The sequence below is a fragment of the Hermetia illucens genome, chromosome 3 (genome assembly GCF_905115235.1).
Source record: "Hermetia illucens chromosome 3, iHerIll2.2.curated.20191125, whole genome shotgun sequence".
In the NCBI taxonomy this organism is placed as follows: Eukaryota; Metazoa; Arthropoda; class Insecta; order Diptera; family Stratiomyidae; genus Hermetia; species Hermetia illucens.
Genome location: NC_051851.1, coordinates 41,211,851 through 41,237,091, shown reverse-complemented (window position 1 = coordinate 41,237,091; position 25,241 = coordinate 41,211,851). Strand labels below are relative to the sequence as shown.

At 38.2% G+C, this 25,241-nt stretch overlaps 1 protein-coding gene across 2 annotated transcripts in view; it reads right to left on the bottom strand.

The window, feature by feature from the left end:
• LOC119652946 (zinc finger CCHC-type and RNA-binding motif-containing protein 1-like) overlaps nucleotides 1–25,241 on the bottom strand; it is a 41,631-nt gene that overhangs the window by 5,385 nt on the left and 11,005 nt on the right. The window contains exons 5-6 of one of the 2 annotated variants that reach the window (XR_005249624.1): nucleotides 5,584–5,671; nucleotides 5,248–5,370 (exon numbers count right to left, since the gene is read on the bottom strand). The exons of the other annotated variant lie outside the window; for it this stretch is intronic. The gene's annotated coding sequence lies outside the window, so the exon portion shown is untranslated. Of the gene's footprint in view, nucleotides 1–5,247; nucleotides 5,371–5,583; nucleotides 5,672–25,241 lie in introns of those variants that run through there. 2 annotated transcript variants of the gene reach the window in all.

Genomic DNA, 25,241 nt, shown 5'->3' with positions numbered 1-25,241 from the left:
GAAGAAACGAATCTGGAACGGCATAGTCAAAGGGCAAATTTAGCGAATAGAGGGAGATATATCATGGCGGACGCAATGGAGCAGTGTGTTGCTATTCTAACACAGATTTTGGCAAGGCAGGCAGACAACGAGAATCAGGGAGTTACAATCCAGAAGCGAATTCGTAATATCGTACCATTTCGAGGTGAACCGGGAACATTAGTTTCGTTCATCGGCACTATCGACGGAGTAGTTAGTGAATTCGGAGGCAGGGAGAACGAGGTGTACAACATAGTGTACAATGAAAAAATAACGGGAGCTGCAAAGGATTTTCTTGCAGCAGATTTTCCAGTTTCATGGGAGTTGTGTAAGCAGCGGTTAAGATCGCATTTTCGACCAGCAAAGGAGTGGGCAGTGATATCTAAGGAGATTACAAATATCAAGGTATTTACGATAAGTCAATTAGTGGATAAGATTCAAGGGATAGTGAATAATGTAACAGAATGTGCCGCTTTTAGTGCAGAAAGTGTTGAGATGGCAAACTGTTTAAATTCAATGTTGGTGGTTAGAATAAAAGAATTAGTGGCTGGTTCGTTAGCAAGAGAAATTAGTGATTTATATTCGTTGGAAAGTATCAGAGCCGTGTTATATAAGTATATCGGTTATGATGCGTACAATCTGAAAAAAGACAGGACTTCTCACAACAATTACCAACATACACACAGACAAGAAAAAGTGAACAGATTTTACAATCAAAGGACAGATATAGTGGGTGGAAATATTAGACGTGATGATAGACAGTGTTATGAAAATCAGTTCGGAAGACGGCATAATGTGAGTATTAATGTGAGATCAGGTCAACCAAGGTTTGAATTCCGCAATAGGTCAGGTCAGGAAGGACAAGATGTTGGTGATAGGTCAAGACAGCAGAGGGTAGAACAAAATCGGTCGGGGCAGAGTCGAGCTGTGCCTATGGATGTAGATGCTTTGTCGAGGGAAACCAATCAGTTAGAAGGGGAGTTTTTTACAAACTAGCCTCGGACAAGCGTAAAATTTTTGTAGTACTTACTTTTGGCAGTGATGATTTTTGTGCGATGATTGATACTGGCTCTACAATTAGTCTATTGAATTCTAGTAAGGTTCCTTCAAGTTTATATGAGAAAATTCTTTTAGGTCAATCAGTTAAAATTAATACTATTCAGGGTGTAGTGTTGAAAGATACGGAACAAGTGAAAACGAAGTGTCCTATACAGTTTGGTCAGCCGGATAATGCAAGGATAAGGTGGACCAAAATTGCGTTAGATAAAGAGTATGATTTCCTTATTGGTATGGATTGGTTAGAAAAGAATGTCGTGAGTTTAGACTTGATGAATCAGGAGTTAGTTTTGAAGAATGATAGAAAAATCCCTTTTGTATCGAAATCAATGGAGGAGGTAAATGTATTAGAGGAAAGCAAAATAGATAGTATTGAAACAGGTCATTTAAATGTTGAGGAGAAAAAAGGCCTTCAAAAATTACTTAAAAAATATGAAACGCTGTTGTTTAAAGAGGGTGATCAGCTTACGAATACGAGTAATGTAGTGCATCATATAAAAACCACTACAGATCAGCCAATAAACTCGAAATTATATCGTTACCCGCCGCGACACGAGGAAGAGGTTCGGCGGCAGATTGAGGAGATGGAGAGACAAGGAATAATTAGGAAAAGTAGTAGTAGGTATAGTTCTCCAATTATCGTGGTGCCGAAAAAGAAAGATAATTCGGGTGAACAGAAGTATAGAATTGTAGTAGATTATAGAAAGCTCAACGAGATTACGGTGGATGATCAGCATCCTTTACCTAATATAGAGAGCATGTGGGATAAACTTGGGAAGGCGCAATATTTTAGTACGATAGACCTGGCAAAAGGCTATCATCAGATATTGATTGCGGAAGAGGATGTCGAAAAAACGGCATTTGTAACTCCAATGGGTCTTTACGAATTTTTAAGGATGGCATTTGGGTTAAAGAACGCTCCAAGGACGTTCCAGAGAATGATGTATGACATTCTAAGGCAACATATCAATGTCATCTGTGTGGTTTACTTAGATGATCTCTTAATCTTTTCGACTAGTTTAGAAGAACATTTCAAGGCACTTGAAATTATATTTAAAGTCTTGCAAGAGCATAATTTAAAAATTCAGGTGGACAAGTGCAGTTTCATGAAACGACACACTGAATTTTTAGGGCATGTTTTGACTAAGGAAGGAATGAGTCCGAATCCTGACAAAATTAGGGCAATTGAGAATTTGTCATTACCAAAGACTGAAAAGCAGTTGAGGGGTTTTCTTGGTATGACGGGATTCTATAGGAAATTTGTGAGGGATTACGCTAAGGTAGCGTATCCAATGATAAAATATTTAAAAAAGGGGGAAAAAATCAATGTTAGGGATCCGCAGTATATTTCGTCGTTTGAAAATTTGAAATGCCTTATAAGTTCGCATCCAGTCCTGAAGTTTCCGGAATTTGATAAAAGTTTTGTTTTGACAACCGATGCAAGTAATTATGCCATTGGGGCTGTGCTCTCACAGAACGGGCATCCGGTTTGTTACGTTTCACGAACTTTAAATAATCACGAACGGAATTACAGCGTTACTGATAAGGAATTCTTGGCGATTGTTTACGCTGTAACTTACTTCCGACCGTATCTTTACGGGAATAAGTTCAAGATTGTTACTGATCATGCACCCATAAAGTATCTTACCTGCAAGTATAAAGGAAAGGAGTTTTCCCAAAGAAATCAAAGATGGATTTTAAAACTGCAGGAGTATAATTTTGAGATTGAGTATCTCCAGGGGAAGGAAAATAAGGTCGCGGATTTTTTGAGCAGGTTAGAAGATTCGCCAAAAATAAACCAAGATAATGAGTCAGAATCAAATATGGAATTAACAGAGACTAGACATTCAGTTGAAGAGCAAAAACTAGATCATATAGGAATAAAGGAAGAACTAGTCAACAAATTTAGGACTCAAGTTATTTTGTCATATGATGCTGATAGTGAAATTGAGTTGCTACAGGGTCGGAAAATTTTGAAATTGAATCCGTTAGAAAATGTTGAGAAAATAAAGCAGGTGTTGGGGGAATTTATTAATGGAAAAGGTAAAGTGGGTATATATTCAGAGGTCGAGGACAAACATTACAATATAGTTCAGCAGATCATTATACAGTTGTTTTCTCACGATAAAGGTTTAAGGTTTATCAAGTGTACACAAAGAGTAACTGAAATTAAAACTGAGGAAGAGCTGCACAAACAAATTTCAATTTATCATACAAAGGAATCTATGCATAGCGGGATCAATGAAACTTATTACACCCTCAAAGATAAAATATATTTCCCTAAGTTACATGAACATATACAGCTGGTTATCAATAACTGTAGAAAGTGTCAGGAGATCAAGTATGATAGGCGCCCGATAAAGCCAAAATTTAATCTCACAGAAACGCCAACTGGTAAGAACGAAATAATACATCTAGATATTTTTCATATAGAGAAAAAATCGTTTGTTACGATTATAGATAAGCTAACGAAATTTGCGGTAGCATATACTATTGGGGATAGGAATTGGAGGTGTAAGAAGGCTATTTTGGTGGAGCATTTCGCAAAATTTGGCAAGCCTAGGTTGCTTATATCAGACAACGAGTTCAAATCTGAACAGATTAAGGAATATTTGAATCAGACCAATGTAGAGGTTCATTGGACAACGCCCAACAGCCATACGGGAAATTCAGATGTAGAGAGGCTACATTCTTCCATTTTAGAAAAGATAACGGGGATAGATGATAAAAGTTTATCAATAGAGATGAGAATGCAAATAGTATTAGGGAATTACAATGATAGGTATCATTCTACCATTAAGACAACGCCAAGAGAAGCTAAGGATAGGGTTAGTGCCGAAGAATTACATAATTTAGTGAAAGATAGTAAATTTAAGAGAATACAGAAGGCTAACATAAGTAGGGAGGACTATATAGAAAAAAGACAAGAAGGTCCGATTAAAAACTACAGACATGTAAGACATAAAGAAGAAACAAGGTACAAAATTAAAAATTTGGCTAGAGTAAATTTGACAAACATTAAACGACCAAATAAATTTACAGGTCATACTACTACTAATACTCATGACAACAACAACTCAAGCAGGATTATTAACGACATCAATCGATGAACAATTGGGATATTTGAAATTGAAAGTTAAAACCGTTCAAATTGTCAACGAGACTAACACTATTTTGCATGTAATCAATCCAGAAGAAATTTTAAAAACAATAGTTGAAATAAGAGTAAATTTGAAACATTTAGATTTTGAAAACAGAAATATAATTGATAGAGAAATTGATACGGTAGTTGCTAAAACAAAATCAATTATGCCATATCGGGTAGGAAGACAGAAAAGAGGACTTTTTGACATTGTTGGTAGTACTGAAAAATTTTTTTTCGGCACTATGGATAACGAGGATAGGAAAGATATTTTAAATCATTTAAAGATAGCGGAAACAAATAGTCACAATTCTATTATTGCAATTAATCAACAAATTAAAATCAATCAACACTTTAATAAATCCATAGAATATTTAAAAGAAATTGTAAAGAAGGATAGAAGAAAAATTTTAGATTTGTTTATTGGAATTAAGGATGAAAACAGAAAAATGATGCACCAACAACTTTATTTAGATCAGATGTTCAAGTTACAATTTTTGGAAAATAAACTAAATCAAATACAAGATAATATTGTATCGGCAAAATTTAACCTGTTGCATCCAAGTATACTTACACCTGAGGAAATAGAAGAATATCAATTGGACTTTTATAAATTGAAATTAGCTAAAGTAGGAGTATTAGAATATAAGCAGAAATTCATTGTAATAGCAATTAAAATTCCGAAGAATTATATAACCACAGATGTTAAATTAATAACGCCATTGCCAAATGAAGAAAATTTGGAAATCAATAGTGAGGATGAATTGATTGTAGAAGTCAGAAACGACACATTTGTTTATCAACCACAATTAATGTTAAACGAATTAAAATTAAGTAAAAATTGTGTTCTTGATAAAAGCTGTAAATTAATTTTTAACAATGTAACTAAAGTTCAGATTATAGATGATGAATCCATTATTGTGAAAAACGCTAGAGAAATGAAATTAGAACAAAATTGTGACAATAGGAATATAACATTAAATAAAAACAATTTGCTAAATTTTTATAATTGCGAAATAAAAATTTTGAGACAGACATTTTATAATAACAAACAGATGATTAAAGAAAAATATTTTTATCCACAAAATCAAGTTAATTATAGTTTTGAGAAAATGATAACATTTGAAGAAATAGTATCGGGAACAATTGGGAACCTAAAAGAAATTAAGGAACTGAAATTTCATAAAGAATTGTCAAGATATATGTATGGTAGTTTTTTAGTAATATTGATGATTATAATTATTATTGTATTGGTATTTATCACTCGATGTCGAGTAAAGAAAGCATATGTAATACAGAAAATTCAGGAGAATTTCCACTCAAAGCGGGGAGGAGTAACGTACAATCCCAACGAGCCCGATACTCACCTACATCGACCAATCAACAATATTGCTGAGCAGGTAAATATACCGGATATACCAGGTAAAAGTCAACAAATTCCGTTGACCCCAATAACTGCAAATAATACGAAATCAACAGTTTTCGCTAACCTAGCAGAAATAGCAAATAAATATAGTATGTAATGACATGGAAGCGTTCTGTTCTGTTCTGTTCTGTTCTGTTCTGTTCTGTTCTGTTCTGTTCTGTTCTGTTCTGTTCTGTTCTGTTCTGTTCTGTTCTGTTCTGTTCTGTTCTGTTCTGTACAAAATATTCAATAAATTGCGACGTTTAGAAAATTAACCGACACCGTGTTCTTTTCTTTTTAATTTCGTATGTTAAATACATTATTCGCGTTTCCACTTCTACAAACCTTTTATTACTAAACACAATATTCTACTTTTTTCTTTTTAAAAATTTCACTAACTAATTCTATAAGCGATTTAAAGAAATTACCGCGCGAAATAAAGTGATCCCGGTAGAACACTTTAGCTCTGTTCAGAGGCTTTTTGACTACTAAAAATTAAAAGTAATGCTATTCTTTAAGTCACCTATGTTTGACCCTTCCGTGTTTACACATTGGTTTGAAAGTGTTCTTGTACACAACACAATAATACTTGTTTATTATTATAAATTTTCTTGCTGGCGGCAAATCGACACCTGCTGTTGCGCTGCGAATTGATGACACGGAAGAAAGTCATGTCGAGGCCAAATATACCATTTGGTAAGTAACATGCTGATGCAATGGCGGAAAAGAATCTCACGATGTCCAAAACAGGCCATTTGCATAGCATGTGATGTAACGACGGAAGAGGTTAAATGCGCAAGCAGACTGGGTTTCATGGGGCTAGCTCCAAAGATGCGGCTGCTGGAGAAAATCCGGCGAAATCGCTTAAACATCCTCCCGCGCAAAAAAAGTCCAATTGGCTTTGACCTGGACTGTTATCTATTGGCAAACGGTCCCAAGTTTCTGGATATGAGAACCCTTGTATTGGTGTCACTCGCTGCCAGCTTGCATTCTAAGGGTGTAAGGTCATCCTTCTACCTCTAACGATCGAAATGATGGCGCCCAAATCGAAAACCCCTAAGTGGTGCGTAGCGCCTTAATAACCCCTTCCATCAATAGTCTCCCCTGGTAGATCTCCGATCGATGCAGAATTGTCTTCCGGGTATTGATGGGTTGTTTCTTTTTTCCGATGAAGTCGATTGCCTTGTTAGTACATATCAAAGCTTATACCTAACTTTCTTTTTGCGGAAGGGTCCACAATTTTGTTTTTTCTTAAATGTATCGTTTTTATTTTCTTCATTGTGTTCATCATTCTTTTATAATCGAATCTGCTCTTTAAACATTATAATAAAGAAGGCTATTTAACCCTAGAACTTTGTTACAAGAGGAAGAAAATGAAGAATGTAATAATTACACAAATATAAATACTTGGGGTCGTTTTTATAAACGCCTTGCAAACTTGAATCGTTTAATTGGATGCTATTTTGCTTGTATATGATGTAGTTATCATTATGTTCATATGCATTTTGTAATTATAGTTAATTTTAGTGTTGATTTAGAAAGTATTCATACTTCACAAGATCACCACATTTCGTTTTATGCTTACTATTTCTGCAATATTTTTACTCTCAATTAATTGTTCTCAGATTACTTATATTTCGTTGTTTTTTTTTCATTGTGCACTTAAGTGTGGTACCTATTAGTAGTAATTAAATTACACGCGTAGTAATTAAATTACTCGAAAGCGATTCAATGCCTAGGGAATACGTCATCAGCTCGATTTCACGATGACGTACCACGGAAAAGAAATGTGATCCATCAGGCATTGACTTTGCATATTTGAAAACAGAGCGCCGCACATAAGGACAAATAAATATTTAATATTTAATATTTAAATATTTTTCCCAAATTTAAAAAAAATGCGCCAGAAATTTACACTATAAGTCCCTTTATTGTGAACTAGAAAAAATTTCCTTTTTTCTGCGACACAGCGCTCATCCCATGCGCGCAAAGTTGAGTAATTGTTTCTATTCGTTGATACTGGTGAGTTACAACAAATTGTTGACAGTTACTATACGGTCGTTACACTTTTGTTAGTAAGAAAAATTAAAGTTTTGTATCATGAATTTAGAATCGTCAGGTAGGTACTTTAATTTGCAGTTATTAATATCATTACTGTGTACAAAGTAATTACTTAGTATGCGTATCACAAAATACTACTACTTGATGTTTAAAAGAAATTGAAATTTTGACTTTTGCTTGTGTTACAAAAAAAGTTCCAAAAAGTTCCATGACTTTTTTTTACTTGTTTTGTAGCACAACGTATAGCTGATAAAGGCATGTAATACTCATGTCCCCCCGTTTCCCCCTTTTCTTAAAATCGCTAAATTTCTTTCAGGTAGTCGACTTGACCCTGTTCCTAATGAAATTCGAATTAAGAAAGGGGAACTTTTTACAGTGCTAAGAAACAGCCAATTCAACAAAATATCATCAGCCAAATGTAATCAACAATTGATTGGCTACATAACGGAAAAATTTGCCATAAACGAACTTTCAGAAAATTGCTCAAAGCAACTGAAAAATATAGTAAAAACGTTTGTTGCAAAATTATTTATAAAATGGCGCAATTCTCATTACACGTATGAGCGGTTTCGGAACAACAACATGAAATGGCTTGATGAAGATTTAAAACTTCCAGAGATATTTGAATTAGAGCGGCTTCGGCTATCCGGAAGGCCAAAAAAGGACTTTGAAGAAAGTTCTCTACGTACTAAGCAAAGGCAGATCAGTGAATTAACATCAAGCATAAGCACAGACAAATTGTACATGGCCACAGAATCAAGCTTAGTCAAATCTGGAAAGAGAAGTGTAGCTAAGGTTGTAAAATTAGCCATCCAATCTTCACCCAACAAAATAAAAAAAATGAAGACTGCTCACGATACACAATCCTCTGGTTCTATAAGAGCATACAGCCCTGAAGAGGCTTTAGGTCTTGTAATTGATCTTGGCCTAACCAAGGAGGATTATATAACCATGCGAGTTGGAGCGAAGGAAAGAGGGGCTGACATTTACCCTTCGTATCATTTAATAGTAGAGACAAAAAAGATGTGTTATCCTCCAAACATTACCGTTTCTGAAAAAGAAGCTTTTGTGCCTTTGTAAGATCTTCTTACACATACAGCAGAACGTTTGACACAAGTACAGGCTGAAGTAATTCTTCAGAATATTTCGGAGAACTCTAATATCATCGAAATTTATTACAAATGGGGTTTAGATGGAAGTGGTGGGCATAGCATATACAAACAGAATTTTGCAGATAATTCATTATATGCCGATTCTAACATTATTTTGTGTACAATAGTGCCATTGCAAATGTGTCAATCTAATAATAATAAAAAACAAATATTTTGGAATAATTTAACCCCATCATCGACGAGATATTGTCGTCCAATTGCATTGAAAATAAAAAAAGAAAATATTCAAAATGTGAAAGACGAATATAAAGAGGTGGAAAAACAAATTTTGCAATTGGAGCCTACTATTATTCGTATGGATGCTAAGGAAATAAAAATTAAACATGTACTCATATGTACCATGTTAGATGGAAAAACGATTAATATTTTAACTAAAAATACAAACTCGCAGGCGTGTAATATTTGTAAAACTTCTGCAAAAGATTTAAATGATTTAGGAAAATTGCAAAATAGGGACTGTGATGAAAGCGCGTTTAAATTTGGTATCTCTGTACTACATGCTCATTTTAGGTGCGATGAATATTTGTTGCACATAGCTTATAAATTGGAAATAAAGCAGTGGCAAGCAAGAGGTGAAAATGCAAAAGCAAATGTAAAGGAAAGAAAAACTAAAATAGCTACTGAGTTCTATAATAAATTGGCCCTCGTTGTCGATCAGCCGAAGCAAGGTGGACGCAATAGCAATGATGGAAACACGGCAAGGAAATTTTTCGAGAACCCTTCACTGTCATCTGAAATAACCGGAGTTGATAAGGAGTTAATAATACGATTTTCAAATATACTTTCTGTTATTTCATGCGGGCACTAAATCAAGGAAGATATTTTTAAAATATATTGCGTTGAAACGGCACATCTGGCTATATCTCTTTACGGCTGGTATAAAATGAGTGCCACGGTTCACAAACTCTTGTTACATGGTGCTGATATTTTAAAATCTTTACCTTTGCCAATAGGCCAGTTATCTGAAGATGTCATTGAAGCAGGCCATAAGGAATACAAAGTTTTAAGGCAATGTCATTCCAGGAAAACATCAAGAATAAATACAAATGTTGATATATTTAATTGGATGCTTGTATCTTCGGACCCCATTGTAACAAGTAAACGAAAAAATCCCAAAAAGAATAAAACCAAATTTAACCAGGTGGTAATAAGTATGCTAAGAACTCCTATTTGCTGTGCGAATGAAGACGAAGAAGCAGAACTCTAATTTTAAAAAAATGTACTTATATTTCTACTATACATAATATATTAATAGATAAGAATAAGTCCTTTTGAAATACAAATTTTTATTTAATTTTTTGTTTTATTAATATTTCCGCTGTCTGTTAATTCCCGTGTACATTTTTTAATAAATCTAACGTCAAATTGGGTATATTGAATCGTTAAAACCACTAATGTGAATGAAATCTCGTATCTTCAAATGTCATATTGGATCCGCCATTTTGAAATTTCACTCGAATTTGTAACTAGCAAACTCTGTTACCCTTGAATTCTATGTTTTACCAAAATCGCTCTCATAAACAATGAGCAAATAATTTTGTCATGCTAAAATAACGATTCGTCCCAGTGTGCGCCGGCTGCCCCAGACATTGAATTACTTTTGCACGCGTCTGCATTCATTTTTGCTTGCACTCATGCTACCAACAACAACACAAACCAACATATCAAGCGACCGTCACCCAACATAACAAAAAACAAAAACAATCAAAACAAATCTGATACCCTGAAACCATGCTACTGTTCTTGACCGTGACTTTTTGCCGCCGGTCTGTTGTTAATTTGGATTAGTCACTTATTTACAAGCCATTTATACACAAGAATTTTACGTGGGTTAGTGATTATTATTTAATATCATTTATTTACAATACAATTTCGGATCCAACTACGGGTTTGTTTTTTTTTTAGATGGGAATGTATACACAGGAATTCTAGACTGAGGAATTTGCGGGTGACACGGTACCTATAGGGTTTGTCGATTCTTGACCCCATCTCCCGTGCTGCCGATCCGCTGTTGCTAGATGGCTTATAAAGGTAGGGTGATCGTCATCCCCCTTTCGCTTCTTTCTGGCTAACCATACCCAAATTCCTACGATAACGGCCCCTATTAATAACCCTGCCAATGTACAACCGTGCGGAATGTATTGTTTGAACACATTATCGTCATTAATTACTCCATCGAGTTCTCTCTTTAATGTGGCTATAAGGTGCTCGTTGTCCCGGACGAGACTGATCTCGGTTGATGGAAGATTAAACCGAGGAGTGACTGTTTCATACACCTTTGTCCAGTTTACTATAGTGGCTCGTGGAATCTCTTTTATCTGGAAGGGGACCTCGCCCATGGTACAATAGTCGAGCTCTACTAGAGAAACAGGAAACCGAATTTCTAACTGAGTGTCATTACAAGTGATTGGTATTTTACAACTTGCCCTTTGAATATCACTCCAACATGGGGGCTAATGCGACCGATGTAGGTCTCATTGCTCCACCGCGTGGTCGAACACCAATCCTTTAATTGTTGGCCTCCCCGTATAATTTCCTTAATACATGATGGTCCAGAGCGTAACAATTTTGTCTCATATAGACGAGGAAGAACCTCTGTAGACTCTTCCTCCAAGAAAAACTTGTCCGCATTGGGCCCAATGAATAGGATGCGGAATGGCATCGTTGCCCCCAAGTCCCAAGTGTTATTTTTAGAATCTGGAGCGGTGATAACTGCTACCTGTCTAAATTCCTCTTTATACGCAAGAGAAATTGTATATTCGATCGTAACGAGATCATTCTGAAGCCATGCAGACACTGGATTAACCTCGAACACTCTTTCTGGCTCATCTTGTTTCGGCAGGACTATTTAGAGTTCATTGCAGAACATAAACGGCTTCTATTATTGAATCCCTCGGCAGATTTAATATATTTTCGAGAGAATAAGCTGGGACTCATGCAATCAGTTTATTTGAAAACAAAGGAGTTCGTTGAGAGAGTTCATCCCTCTCTTACTCCTGAGGAGAGACAAACAGAGGTCGACCCGTTAACTTTGGGGCCAGTTAGGGAACAAGTCCCTAAACTCCCGTCAGTGACTCAAAATTATATAGATCCCGGTGAAGGAAGTTCGAATAGGGGGGGCCGTCCCAAGGCAAGTTAAAACAGAGTTATTAGATCGAGACTTGGGCCTAGACGTCAACGACAGACTCCAAGGTGAAGCGACAGCTAGGGATCTGCCCAGGAGTTCAAGCAGGTGTGAAGTTGCGTTTGGAGGGGCATGGGGGGCCTGTGATAAGGATAGACAAAATTATCCAACGTGGAGAGCCGAACCGCGTACATCTAATCTTGGGCCCTTTCCCACCCAACTACGACCGGACTATTTATTAGACCCTAGTCAGCCCCGCCCAGAATATTTGCGGACTCCTGGGCCAAACCGCTCAGAATCCTTCTTGGATCCCAGCCAGACCCGGCCAAACCATTTTGACCTTCGAGCCATTTTTCCCCTTGGAACTCAGGATATCGTTTTAGACCCGCCCCACCAATCCCAGATATTCCAATATTCAGTGGGGATATCAGTCAATACGAACCATTCAAAAGCCTCTTTAACTCTGTATGCGATGGTTCTGAAATCGGTTTTGCGGAGCGCTTAATGATGCTTCAGAGCAAGTTAAGAGGCGATGCAAAACGTGTAATCGACCATTTAGGGATATACGGAGAGAATTACCAACAAGCATGGGTTCTTCTTGACCGAAGATACAGTAATCGTCGGGCCTTAATAGAAAAGGAAATTCAGGCGTTAGTTGACTTACCTCAGATAAACCAAAGGGAGGCTAGATCGCTGGGAAGAGCATTGAATACCATGCGTTCCGCAGTTCAGAAACTACGGAAAGCAGGATTCAATGCAGATGAAGGTATTCCATTCATTCCGTTCGTCCTGACGAGGAAAATGGATATGACAACTCGGAGGGAGTTCGACTTAACGTTACGAGATCCAAAAATGCCCGTTACGATAAACGACATCGACCAATTCCTAGAAAATAGATATGTGGTCATGTCCCCCGGTTGGGATGGTCTAAGTGGGATATCCAAGGCGGAGGATCTTGGGAATAAGAGAAAAACCCAGAAGGAGATAGCCTTGCTCTCCAAGTCGGATGGTGAAAAGAGAAACTGGATTAAATGCTTCTTATGTATGGGAAAGCACTTCACAGCCCAGTGTCCTCAATTCATTGAAAGTACCGACAAGGAGAAACTGTTCCGCCGTTATCATGTTTGCATTTACTGTCTCTCCCACAAATATATCAGGGGGGAAGCGTGCAATAAACGCAAGAATCTCCAATGCGAAATATGCAAAGGGCAACATTTTACTGCCATGCATCCATGCAAAGGGGATAATCCGTCTTCTGCTGTTCATCATGCCGAAAATTCGACAGCATTGTCATGGTCCGGAACCGTTCTTCCAACAGCTGTCGTTAAGCTAGAGGCAAGAGAAGGACATGCCGTTCCAGTTCGGTGTTTGATCGATCAAGGCAGTCAGAGCAGCTATATAACCGAAGATCTAGTACAGAAACTTCGGTTAAAAAAGAAAAAGACCAACATCGAAATTTCAGGGGTAGGTGGTGTGTCAGCAGGGAAAGTGTCAGCGGTTGTGTGTCTCACCCTTAAATTGGCCGATGGTTCCGAGGTCAGCACTAAAGCGCTTGTAGTCAGACGGGTAACTAAAGGTTTCCTTCCACAGGTACCGCCGCAAGTAAAGGCGTTGTTTCAAGGGAAGAAGTTGGCGGACCCCGTAACGGAACATGCATCTCATGTTCCAGTTTTATTGGGGTCTAGTATTCTTCCACAACTTTTCGTGAATGGAGTAGGAACCGTAGATAGTTTCCTGCTCCAGAACACGAAATTGGAATGGATTGTGTCTGGTCCGGCGGAATCCTCGGTATCGAAGTTCACCTCAACACATGTCACTATCAAGGAATGGGAACAGGACTTAAAGGCTTTTTGGGATATGCCCCTAAGTAGGGATGAATCTAGTCGCATAGATGACGAAATTTGTGAGGACCTATTCGTAAAGGGTCATTACCGAAAGAATGATGGCCGATACGTGGTACCGACCCCTTGGCGACAAGATAATATTAAACTAGGAAACTCCTACCACAAGGCTGTGCAGCACTATCTCGGTCAGGAGAAAAGGTGGTTGAAAAACAAAGACCACAAGCTCAAATCGGATGAGTTTATGAAAGAATATTTTAATTTGGGCCACATGGCTGAAGTTCCAAAGGGTCATCAGTCTGACACTAGCGGCGAGGTATATTATATCCCGTATTTAAGCGTAGTTCGCCAAGAGGCCACTTCAACGAAATTGCGGAATGTCTTTAATGCTTCCAGTCCAACATCAAATGGTGTGAGCCTTAACGAGATGATCCATCCCGGTCCAAAGTTGCAAAACCATATTTTCGACATTCTCACTAGAATACGCAGATTTGCGTATGTATACTCTAGTGACACGAGCTGGTCCGTCGAGCCGGATACGATCCAAAGTAAGTTATTATTTTTATAATATATAAAATATTATAAAAATAATTTCTCTTGTGAAAAAAAAAAATATATAAAGTGCGGGAAATTATAGTGATTGTGTTTCGTCTACACAATATAAAACAGAACTCTAACATCGTTGGTGTAAATTTTTGAGGTGTTGTTGATCCGTGGGCGCGTTCAGACCCAAGGCAAAGTCCTTATAGCGTTGCGCCTCCCACGTTTCTCTAACGACACTCTAACATCGTTGGTGTGAATTTTTGTGGTGTTGTTGATCCGTGGGCGCGTTAAGACCCAAGGCAAAGTCCTTATAGTGTTGCGCCTCCCACGTTTCTTTAACGACACTCTATCATCGTTGGTGTAAATTTTTGTGGTGTTGTTGATCGTTGGGCGCGTTCAGACCCAAGGCAAAGTCCTTATAGTATTGCGCCTCCCACGTTTCTCTAACGACACTCTAACATCGTTGGTGTAAATTTTTGTGGTGTTGTTGATCCGTGGGCGCGTTCAAACCCAAGGCAAAGTCCTTACAGCGTCGCGCCTCCCACGTTTCTCTAACGACACTCTAACATCGTTGGTGTGAATTTTTGTGGTATTGTTGATCCGTGGGCGCGTTCAGACCCAAGGCAAAGTCCTTATAGTGTTGCGCCTCCTACGTTTCTCAAACGACACTCTAACATCGTTGGTGTGCATTTTTATTATTGTTGTTGTTACGTGAGCGCGTTCAGACCAAAGGAAAGGTCCTTATAGTGTTGCGCCTCCCACGTATTCTGTGTGTCATTCATAATATATTGTCCGTGCGAAACGGAAATTTTTAAAAATTATTGTTGTTGTTACGTGGGCGCGTCCAGACCAAAGGAAAGGTCATTATAGTGTTGCGCCTCCCACGTTATCTGTGTGTCGTTCATACACACTGTCCGTGCCAAACGGAAATATTTAAATCAATTAATTGACCACCAGTTGAAATAGAACCAAAAAATAAAAATCCAGGAGCTAGTGCGCGAGCTTGGCCAACGCCCAAGCAGGGTAGCCCATTGGAAGAGGCCGTTTAGGATATCGCCGAAACAGGGGTAATAAATTAAAGGGCTCAATTAGTACTTTGCGAAACTGGTTCCATATTTGATATTGGGTGAAATATAGGGGAGTGAGGGTGCAAAATATGACCATCAAAAAGTGTAACAGGTCTCGTTCGCAGAATCTATCCAACCAAAAAATCTGAAAAAAATCAGTGGTGCATCTCTACGAAATCTAGGCCTCAGGTTCCGATATCTGTATAAATGAAGTTAATAATAGTATATTTCCACATTATTTTAGCGATTTCCCACAAGCAATCGATCGCGTAAGTCCGCATCAACAGCGTCAGCAATCATCGGCAGTGATTGCTGCAAGGTCAGCGTGCGTTGCTGACTGATCAAGTATCACAACAAACAACAGCAACCTTGCCCATGTGCTAATGCACAACATGCACATGTGCTAATGTGCAACATGCAAGCGATTCCGTGTTCCGGCTTGCTACTGAGCGATGTCGTCACCAGCACCATAGCATATGGGAATATTCTGACGACATCGCCCAACGGTTGGCTGTTGTGTATACAGTTTTTTGTTTGGCCGGACCTTACAAACAAAGCTAAGTTCCGGGTTGCTGTGAATGGACTTGGCGTATTTAAACTGCAGCGAGGCGGAAATGATTGGGAGTCGTGTTTTTTATCGGATAAGAAGTATTATTGACGGTGGAGTCTTTTTCATCGAATTGAAGCATTTTTAACGGAGAAGTCTATTTATTGAAAGTTGTTCGGAGTACTGTTGCAGAGTTGTTCGTTGAACTAAGCGTAGATGTAATAAAAGTTAAATAAATGTGCGAGTGAAAGTAAAAAAGAAGTGTTTTCATTTTGTTCTCATTCATTGGTAAGAAAGAAACTTTGTCTCTACAATTAATTATCTCCACAGCAGTACTCGCCGGAGCAATAACTATATAAAAGGGCCAGGACTCCATCGCTCCCAAGGGATAAGCGCGCCCAGCTAAATACTGGGCTGGACTTGGGTGCGATCTGCGCTCTATCAGGAGACTTCTCAAACACACATTTTAGAAATTTACCTGCAACCCCCCTTATGTCCATTCTAGAAGTACAAAATGGCATGTGTGTAAGGGATAACAATCCAACTATTATTAACAAAGTTATAGGTAGTGAAATTTTATCCTTTTTTGTGCATTTCATGCACTCTACAACCTGTATGACGTCATCATTCGTCAATACCACAACGAAGGGAGTGCGTATTAATGGGGTCGCAAAGAATTATTGTGTTTTAGTTTTTTAGTCATTTGTATATGAATATCAATTACTTTGTGGCGCGGCAGGATCTGCAGCATTTATTTATTTCGGATGTTGCGGATGCGGACGGGTAGATGGCGCTGAACTCCGAAACTCTCCACTCACGCGTTTTCTGAACGCACCAGGGGAGTGGAGAACCAGCGGTAAAAAAAATGCCGTTGGTTGGGACAGTAAGGACCGCATGGAAATAAGTCGGTCTCTTCTGTTTCCAACCGCGGCAGTGAACACACGCGTTTTCCATAAAAAATTTAAATTGAATTCTAAAAGCGAGTAAACAGTAGCGTAAAACGTAACAACTGTAATGAGAACGTGGTTTTCGATATACAATATAATTCACTTTTGTAATAAATCACAAATTGTCTGTTTCAATTATTTACGTTGAGTTTTATACAAAAAGTCGTTCAACTTACAAAATTGTCAGTGACCTTATTATATAAAACGCACTTTATATGTGTGAAAACGTTAAACTAAATTTCAAGTAACTCGTTATCAGATGATTAACATGTCGGGAAGGGTGCTGCTGTGACATTGACGAATCGATTTTCCTTGTCAAACTGATATAAATTTTCTTCGACCCTAAAGAAGCATTTTAATTTACTCAATCTAAGGATATAATCAGGCAACTAAGTTTAGATAAATGCTAGCTTCTATTATTGTTTGGCAGCAGGTGCAACTAAAACTTCAAACAGACATGTGTGGTATATAGTATATGCGTGCTAATGAAGTTTGCGGATAGTGTCTAATTCAGATAGATATATTTGTACATTAAACCAGCCGTATTTCATATACGTACTATATATGTACATGTATGCTTTTGTGCGCGAAGTAAATTGGAAATATGCATACGATCAATTTATATACGTGCATATATGTACAGTATATTTGTTTAGGGTGAGTATAATATCTATGGCTGTAATATGTACGTCTATTTTGTAGTTTGGAAAAGAATGAATGAATGATTGATGAAGGAATATGTTGGATTTCCAGCTATATACGGATAGAAAAATGTGCGTTGTAGTTTCCTACAAAAGATGAACACAAAACCTTGAAGCGCGAGCTTCCGGTATTCCAACTTGTTTCTATTTTGGTGCTTCGGCGACACGTAACATTGGTAACAGCAGTGGGATAGTGCAGCGGAAGCTAAGGCTCTAATCCAAAGATTGAAGGCACTATTCCTTTCGAAAAAGGACGACGGAGAACAGCAACGACGATTGGATTTGATCGAATTCTTTGAATTCTTCCAACTCGTCATCGAATTCATTGTTGGACTCTTCAAGCTCATCGCGGATTCCGGTACATTCATCGATTTCTTCGAAATAACCGTGAATTGAACAGTGAATTTCATCAAATTCATCAATTCATCAATATAATCAATTTAACATCGTCGACCTCGAGCTGCGATCGGAGAATCTGAATCGAGGAATTTTATCAGAATGAAGTTAACTCCAGGGATTATCTTCATGTGAGTAGTTTTAATTTTCTACCGGCTATATTTAGAAATCTATGTAGATTTTTGTATATTATATTACATACATACGTAAAGTGTAACATCGGCAAAGTGAGCGTGGAATTTCGAACAGTAACTAATGAGTGCAAAATTTCGTGTAAAAGTCGATTCTGAACTATTAAATTTGTCGGAAATAGAGATCATCGATAGGTGTGATGAAAATATTGCTATTGAATTAGACGGCGAATTTTTAGATTACGAATCTTTCATTTCTAAATACTATCAACGTGAAAGTACGCAATTGTTAGATGCCAGTGCAGATACTAGTTTTAACTTGTCGGATAGAGAAGAACCGATAATGGCATTAAATTTCAGTGATTTGAAAGCGTTTATACCGGTGTTCGATGGTCGAGCTGAAGATACGTTCAATTTCGTTTATAGCTGCTTGCAGGCTATAAATTTAGCGCCCGAATCTCAAAAACCTATTCTTTTCTAGTATATCCAAACCCAAATTAAGGAAAATGCCCAGATTATCATTTTAAATGAATCCTTTGATAACTGGGAAAGCTTAAAAAACAAATTAAAAGAAGTCTATAAAGAATCAAATTCACCCCTTTAGCTTCATCGCGTATTAATCTCTGCCAGACAAGAGAACAGTGAAACCGTAATCTCTTATACCCAAAGGATTCAGACGTTGCAGCGTCGAATACTTACTGCTCGTGAATCCGTTGTTCGGAAAGAACATCAAATTGGTGAAAACGCTTATCTTGCAGAGCAGGCAATGGTGTTCATAAATGGGTTACGACCACAATTTTCGCAATATGTGATTGCACAAAAACCTAAATCTGTTGAGAAGCCAGTCGCTTGGCTCAGGAGGAGGGAGAGCGACTGGAAGTGTTTAAACCAATAAAAAATCGGGACTTCACAAACCGTAACGTTTTGCCAAAAATACATAAAGTGTCGTCCGATAGGAAATGTTACAATTGCGTCAAAGTAGGACATCTACAACGCAAATGTAGATCCAAAAAACGCTATGATAAAAATCGTAACCTGAACGCTGGTAATGACAGTGGTAATTCAGAAAGCCGTTCGAACTGCAGACATAATAATTTTAGGAGAAATAATAAGGAAAGATCACAAAATCAATCCGATAACAATGATAATAGTGAATCCCAAGATTTCGTGTTAATCTAGTGGAAGTTAAGCCCTTGGGTATTTAACGTAGGTACCTGTCATGGAGACTTAATCCTACGGTCCTCTTCAGACACGGATTGATTTTGTGACCACAATCAGAGCCCCGCTGAGACACACTCTTAATCATGCGAATACACACAACGTGATCTATATGCACACGCTTCCCATAGGTAGGCAAATTTCAGTTCATCAATCGATGCACATTGAACTCGGTAACTAGGTTTTATTTATGCACATTTGGCACTTTTATAATTACAGTAATTGCACATTTTATGTACAAATAGATGTAAGTCTTAAGCAGTAGGCATTCTTGTTGTGACTATAGAGAACAAATAAAGTTTATAAATCGAACGTGCGTTATTTTTTACCATACCCACGGAAGGAAAAGATAACTGGCGCCCGAGCAAAATTTAATACTGTACCCACGAGAACACAGTATTCCGGTAGTTAAAAGTTCGATTCAAAACCGTATAGTAATAGCTGTTCCCACGAGAACACAGCTACGGTTAACTAATAATTAACTAATTTTCTAATTGGCCAGGGGAACACACGAAGCCTAAAGGTTCCTTAAAACTATCGCTGAGGCTGGCGATAGACTTGATCTTAAAAAAAAAAATATACATAATAATAAATTAATAGTAACAACAAGCCCGAGCGATTTCATCGTTCCTATAGGAACACGGTGTGTGAGGGTAATATTGGATGCAGATAGTGCTGTAGCTGCAAGTGAGTGATTAGATCCAGTACCATTAGTAGGCGCATCCCAATCCGTCCACTAACGGCCTGCGCCAAAAAGGAAGAATACGGACGGTCCCGAATAAGACGCAGTTACTTCAATGGCATTTATATATATTTTTCTGTAAGCATCAAATTTTTTATTTTTACAAATTTCTCTTAAACATTGATTGAATTGTTACCATACGTAAATTGAATAATCGAAAGATTATATAAATCAAATCTCTATTTTTTAAATAAGTGGAATCTGTGTGGGAAGTGTTCAATTATTGTGAAGATTAGTGTGAGCCATTTTCAATGCGCAAAGAGTGTTAAAAAAAAGAAAAGGAAGGAAAAAAGAATTTTTTTTGGTTTACCCTGTACATACAGAACACGGAAAATCTAAAAAATCCCAACTCCTCATTGTATAGTTCCCGTTCCTATAGGAAATAATGGAGACTATTCAAGAAACCTTAAGGCAATTAACTGGGGCGCTTAATGCCCAAATCGAAATTTCAAAAAAAAAACAGAAGCACGATTGGTGTTTCTAGAGAAAGCAATTAAGACCCAGCCTTCAGATTCTCAAAGCCAATCAATCCCCACGCTCCCCCAGAATGAGAAGGATCTAGAGGATATTAAAAAACTCCCTGATTGTGTTAGGGACTTACAGGCATTTGACGGCAATTCAATATATATCATGGGTCCACAATGTGGAAACCATTCTTGCGGATTATCAGATCGTCCGCTAGAAACCGATATATAGGGCCATTCTTCGCCATATTAGGCAAAAAGTGAGAGGACCAGCAGATACTGCTCTCATCTCCTACAATAAATTCGACGACGATTGGTCTTGCATTAAGAAATGTTTATCGCTTCATTAAGCGGACAAGCGAGATGTTCGTACACTGGAGCACCAGCTACACTCAATGTTCCAAGGGAGCAAGAGTGTCGATGAATTCTATGCAACTGTGAATCACCAACTTTCCTTGTTTGTGAATAAAATCAAAACTGAGGATTACAGCACTAACGCAGAATTATAGGAATAGAGCATTGGATGTCTTCATCAGGGGTTTGAATGGGGACCTTTCAAGAATGTTGATAGTTCAGAAACCACAAACTCTTCCCGAGGCTTATGCTTCCTGTTTCGAGTTTCAGTACCTCAATTTCAGAAATATTAACATCCGACAGAGGAATGTTAATAATTCCAATCTTCCCCAATTAACCAAATCTTCACTCCGCGCCGCGCTTTTAACAATCCTAGGATAACAGTACCATATCAGCAGTTAAGTACAGCTGAGCGAAATTGGGTATATAATAATCGGCCCAGCAACCCACCGCAGCCGCAGTCCGGTTATTATAACGTAGAGCCTCAGGACGAACCAGAGGAAAGTCACTTTGATCAAATTGAGGAATGCGAGCCTGTATTTCAAGAAAATCAACTAAATTTCATGATGGACGCCTGTCTAGCGTACCATACTTAAAGTATCGTATCCGAAATGGTAGAATACTAAAGTTTTTAGTGGATACTGGTGCGAGCAAAAATTTCATCTCTGTTGAATTTTCCCAAAATGCGAAACCAATAGCTAAACCATTTAAAATTCAATCAGCCGCGGGGGAGATCCTTATAACACTAGGAGTTACTGGCAAGTTCTTTGAGAGCGCCGGGGACGACACGCCACTAAATTTTTACGTTTTGCCTGGTCTGAAATCATTCGACGGGATAATAGGCGACGACACTCTGAAGCAACTTAACGCTGTCATTGACAGGAAAAATAATACTCTCAAAATTTCGCCGACCATTAAAATTCCCCTGAAAGCAAAGGAATCTAAGCAGGTAAATAGCATAGCAATAAAGAACGACCACCTTTGTGATGGAATGAAAGAGAAATTGCGGGGGTTATTAGAGGAATATAGCGAGACTCTCGGACCAATTAATGACAGCGAGATGGTGGAAACAAATGTAAGGGCAGAAATCAGAACCACTACGTCTGATACCATTTATACAAAATCATACCCCTACCCTGTCAATTTGAGAGCCGAGGCAGAAAGACAGATATCCGAGATGCTTGCAAACGGTATCATACGTCCCTCGAATAATGCTCCCGCTATCTTCCAAAGAATGATAGATGATGTGTTAAAAGCGTTCGTTGGGAAGATATGCTACGTGTACATCGACGACATTATCATCTTAGGTGAAACAGAAGAACAACATTTAGGAAATCTACAGACGATACTTGGGCAACTGAAGAAAGCAAATCTAAAAGTCAACTTAGAGAAATCTAAATTTTTAAGGACTCAAGTAGAATTTCTGGGATATGTTATCGGCCAGGAGGGCATTCTGCCTGATCCGAATAAAATCGCTGCAATTAGGAAAATCAATCCTCCAACAAATCTCAAGGATTTAAAGGCATTCCTTGGATTAGCCTCGTATTATAGGAAATTTATTAGAGACTCCGCACAAGTCAAGGCTAACCAATCGAAGAAAAAGGAAATTAAACTCGGGCCCACAGAATTGCAAGCTTTCGACGAGTTGAAGGAACTCCTTACGTCATCCGAGGTTCTAGCATTTCCAGACTTCGAGAAGGCATTCATTCTAACCACTGACGCGTCAAACCATGAAATTGGAGCAGTTTTGTCGCAAGGTGAAGTGGGAAGTGAAAGGCCTATCATTTATGTTTCAAGATCACTAAATAAAACCGAAGAGAATTACGCCACAAACGAGAAGGAGTTGATGGCTGTCGTTTGGGCCCTCGACAAACTCAGGACGTACCTCTACGGGGCAAAGAAGATAAAAATCCTAACAGACCATCAACCACTTACGTTCGCTCTGAGTAATAGTAATAATAATGCGAAACTCAAGCGATGGAAATCGAGAATAGAGGAGTACAATTACGAGTTACTATACAACCAATGTCGTGGCCGATGCCCTCTCTAGGCTGCCGTTGGAGGTAAACATCCTTGACTCCGGCTCGGCAACAATGCACAGTGAAGAGGAAGAAAGCACAGATCTCATCCCTTATACCGAGGCTCCAATTAATGTGTTTAAAAACCAGCTTATAATATCCTTAGATAAGGAGACGAGTGCTTACGAGGAACCACACCCAGCGTACTACAGACATTTTATTCAGTTAAGCGAAATAAACAAAGACAGCTTAGCTAGGATACTCAAGGAAAGGTTAAACCCTAATGTCGTTAATGGCATTCCCGAGGTATATTTGCAGTTACTTCAGGAAGTTTTTAAGGAAAGTTTTTCAAAATTCAAAATTCGCATCACCCAAAGAATGGTACAGGATATTGCTAATGAAGAAAACAAGGTCGAAATTATACAACAGGAACATCGGCGAGCTCATAGGAATCATAAAGAAAATAAAGAGCAGATATTAGAGCGATATTACTTCTCGAAAATGACGAAGGAAATTAGAAAATATGTGGCAACCTGTGACAATTGTAATAGGAACAAGTATGACCGGCACCCAGCCAAGCCGGAATTGCAGGAAACCCCTGTTCCAGAATATCCGACACAAATCTTGCATATGGACATTTTTGAAATTTCGGGGGAAAAATACCTTATCTGCGTGGACAAGTTTAGCAAGTTCGCAAAGTTTTTTCACTTAAAGAATAAGTCCGTCCTTCATCTACGCGAGAAGCTAATCAAGGTGCTTCACTATTTCAGCGTTCCTGAATTACTGGTTTCAGACAACGAACCAAGTTTCGTTAGTCCAACAATCTTAAACTACCTTGAAACGTTAGGGATAACCGTATACTTGACACCACCTCAAAAAAGTGAGGTTAACGGTACGGCTGAACGCCTGCATTCCACTATTCTTGAACTTTTGCGATGCATCCGACAGAAATACCCTGATCTTTCTCTTAACGAGGCAATAAACGTTACCGTAGACAGATACAATAATTCCTTTCACTCCGTTACTGGGAAGAAACCGGTTGACATATTCTTCGCTAGATCACAGCGCATAAATTATCAGAAGTTACTTGATTTTAAAACCAAACTAAATCAAGATGTTAAATGCGAAATCATGCGAAAACAAAAGAATCGGATTAGTAAACACAATTCTAAAAGAACTAAACCAAAAGCCTACAAGCCTGGAGATGTAGTCTTCAAGGTTGATAAGCAAATTAAAGCAAAAAGCAAACCCTTGTATAAGACGGAAACTGTTGCAGAGGACAACCAGCTCGCTAAGAGGGGTATAGTCAATTCGAAACTTCTGGACAGGGTTGAATTAAACGAAATCATCGCACAGGTTGAGACGCAATGGTACAGCAATGGTATTCAAGCTATTGAATACGTGGAGCCTATGGTGCTTGTAAAAGACTCGATTCTTCTCTATGTCGTATGTTTACCAAAACCGGGAGGCACCGATTTCAATCACCTCTTGATCCGTCCAACTATTAAGGATGGTAAGATGATTTACATCAACTATTCTAGTCTATTTTTGAGCCACAAGGAAAAGTACGGCGTAAGCGAGCGATGCTCCGAAATTCAAGGAATAACTATTTGCAATAAGAATCAGTTGCGAGAACTAAGATCTACTGAATGCCTTTACCAAATATTGCAGGGAACCAATGCGATCTGTGACTACCAGTTCCACAATAGTCCCATAGTCGAACTCATTAATGAAAACACGCTATATCTAACAAATTTTGTAAGTAAACTAAACTGTGATAATACAAGGGTTCTCAATGGTACCTTTCTAATTAATTTCCAAAATGATACAGTACAGGTGGACGACGTAAAGTACACCAGCAGAGAAATCAGAAGCTTCCATCTTTTACCCTCAATTTTAACTAGCAATTTAACCGAAAATGCTGTAAAAGTTGATATCGAATACTTGCACAAACTTCATTTGGATAACATTAAAAGGCTTGAAAATCTAACATCCAACAACATTGTGTCAATTGCTTCTGACACTGTAATTGCTATCGTAACCTTATCATTAGCCGCCATCGTCTTATTCCTTTTTTTACGGCGTAGAAATACCTCCCTGAAATTAGAAACAAACCTACCCTATTCCCATCCGGATCCTATGAGATTACAGTTCTAATCTGTGGGACACAGATTTTTGAAGAGGGAGAAGTTATCACACTCTTAATCATGCGAATACACACAACGTGATCTATATGCACACGCTTCCCATAGGTAGGCAAATTTCAGTTCATCAACCGATGCACATTGAACTCG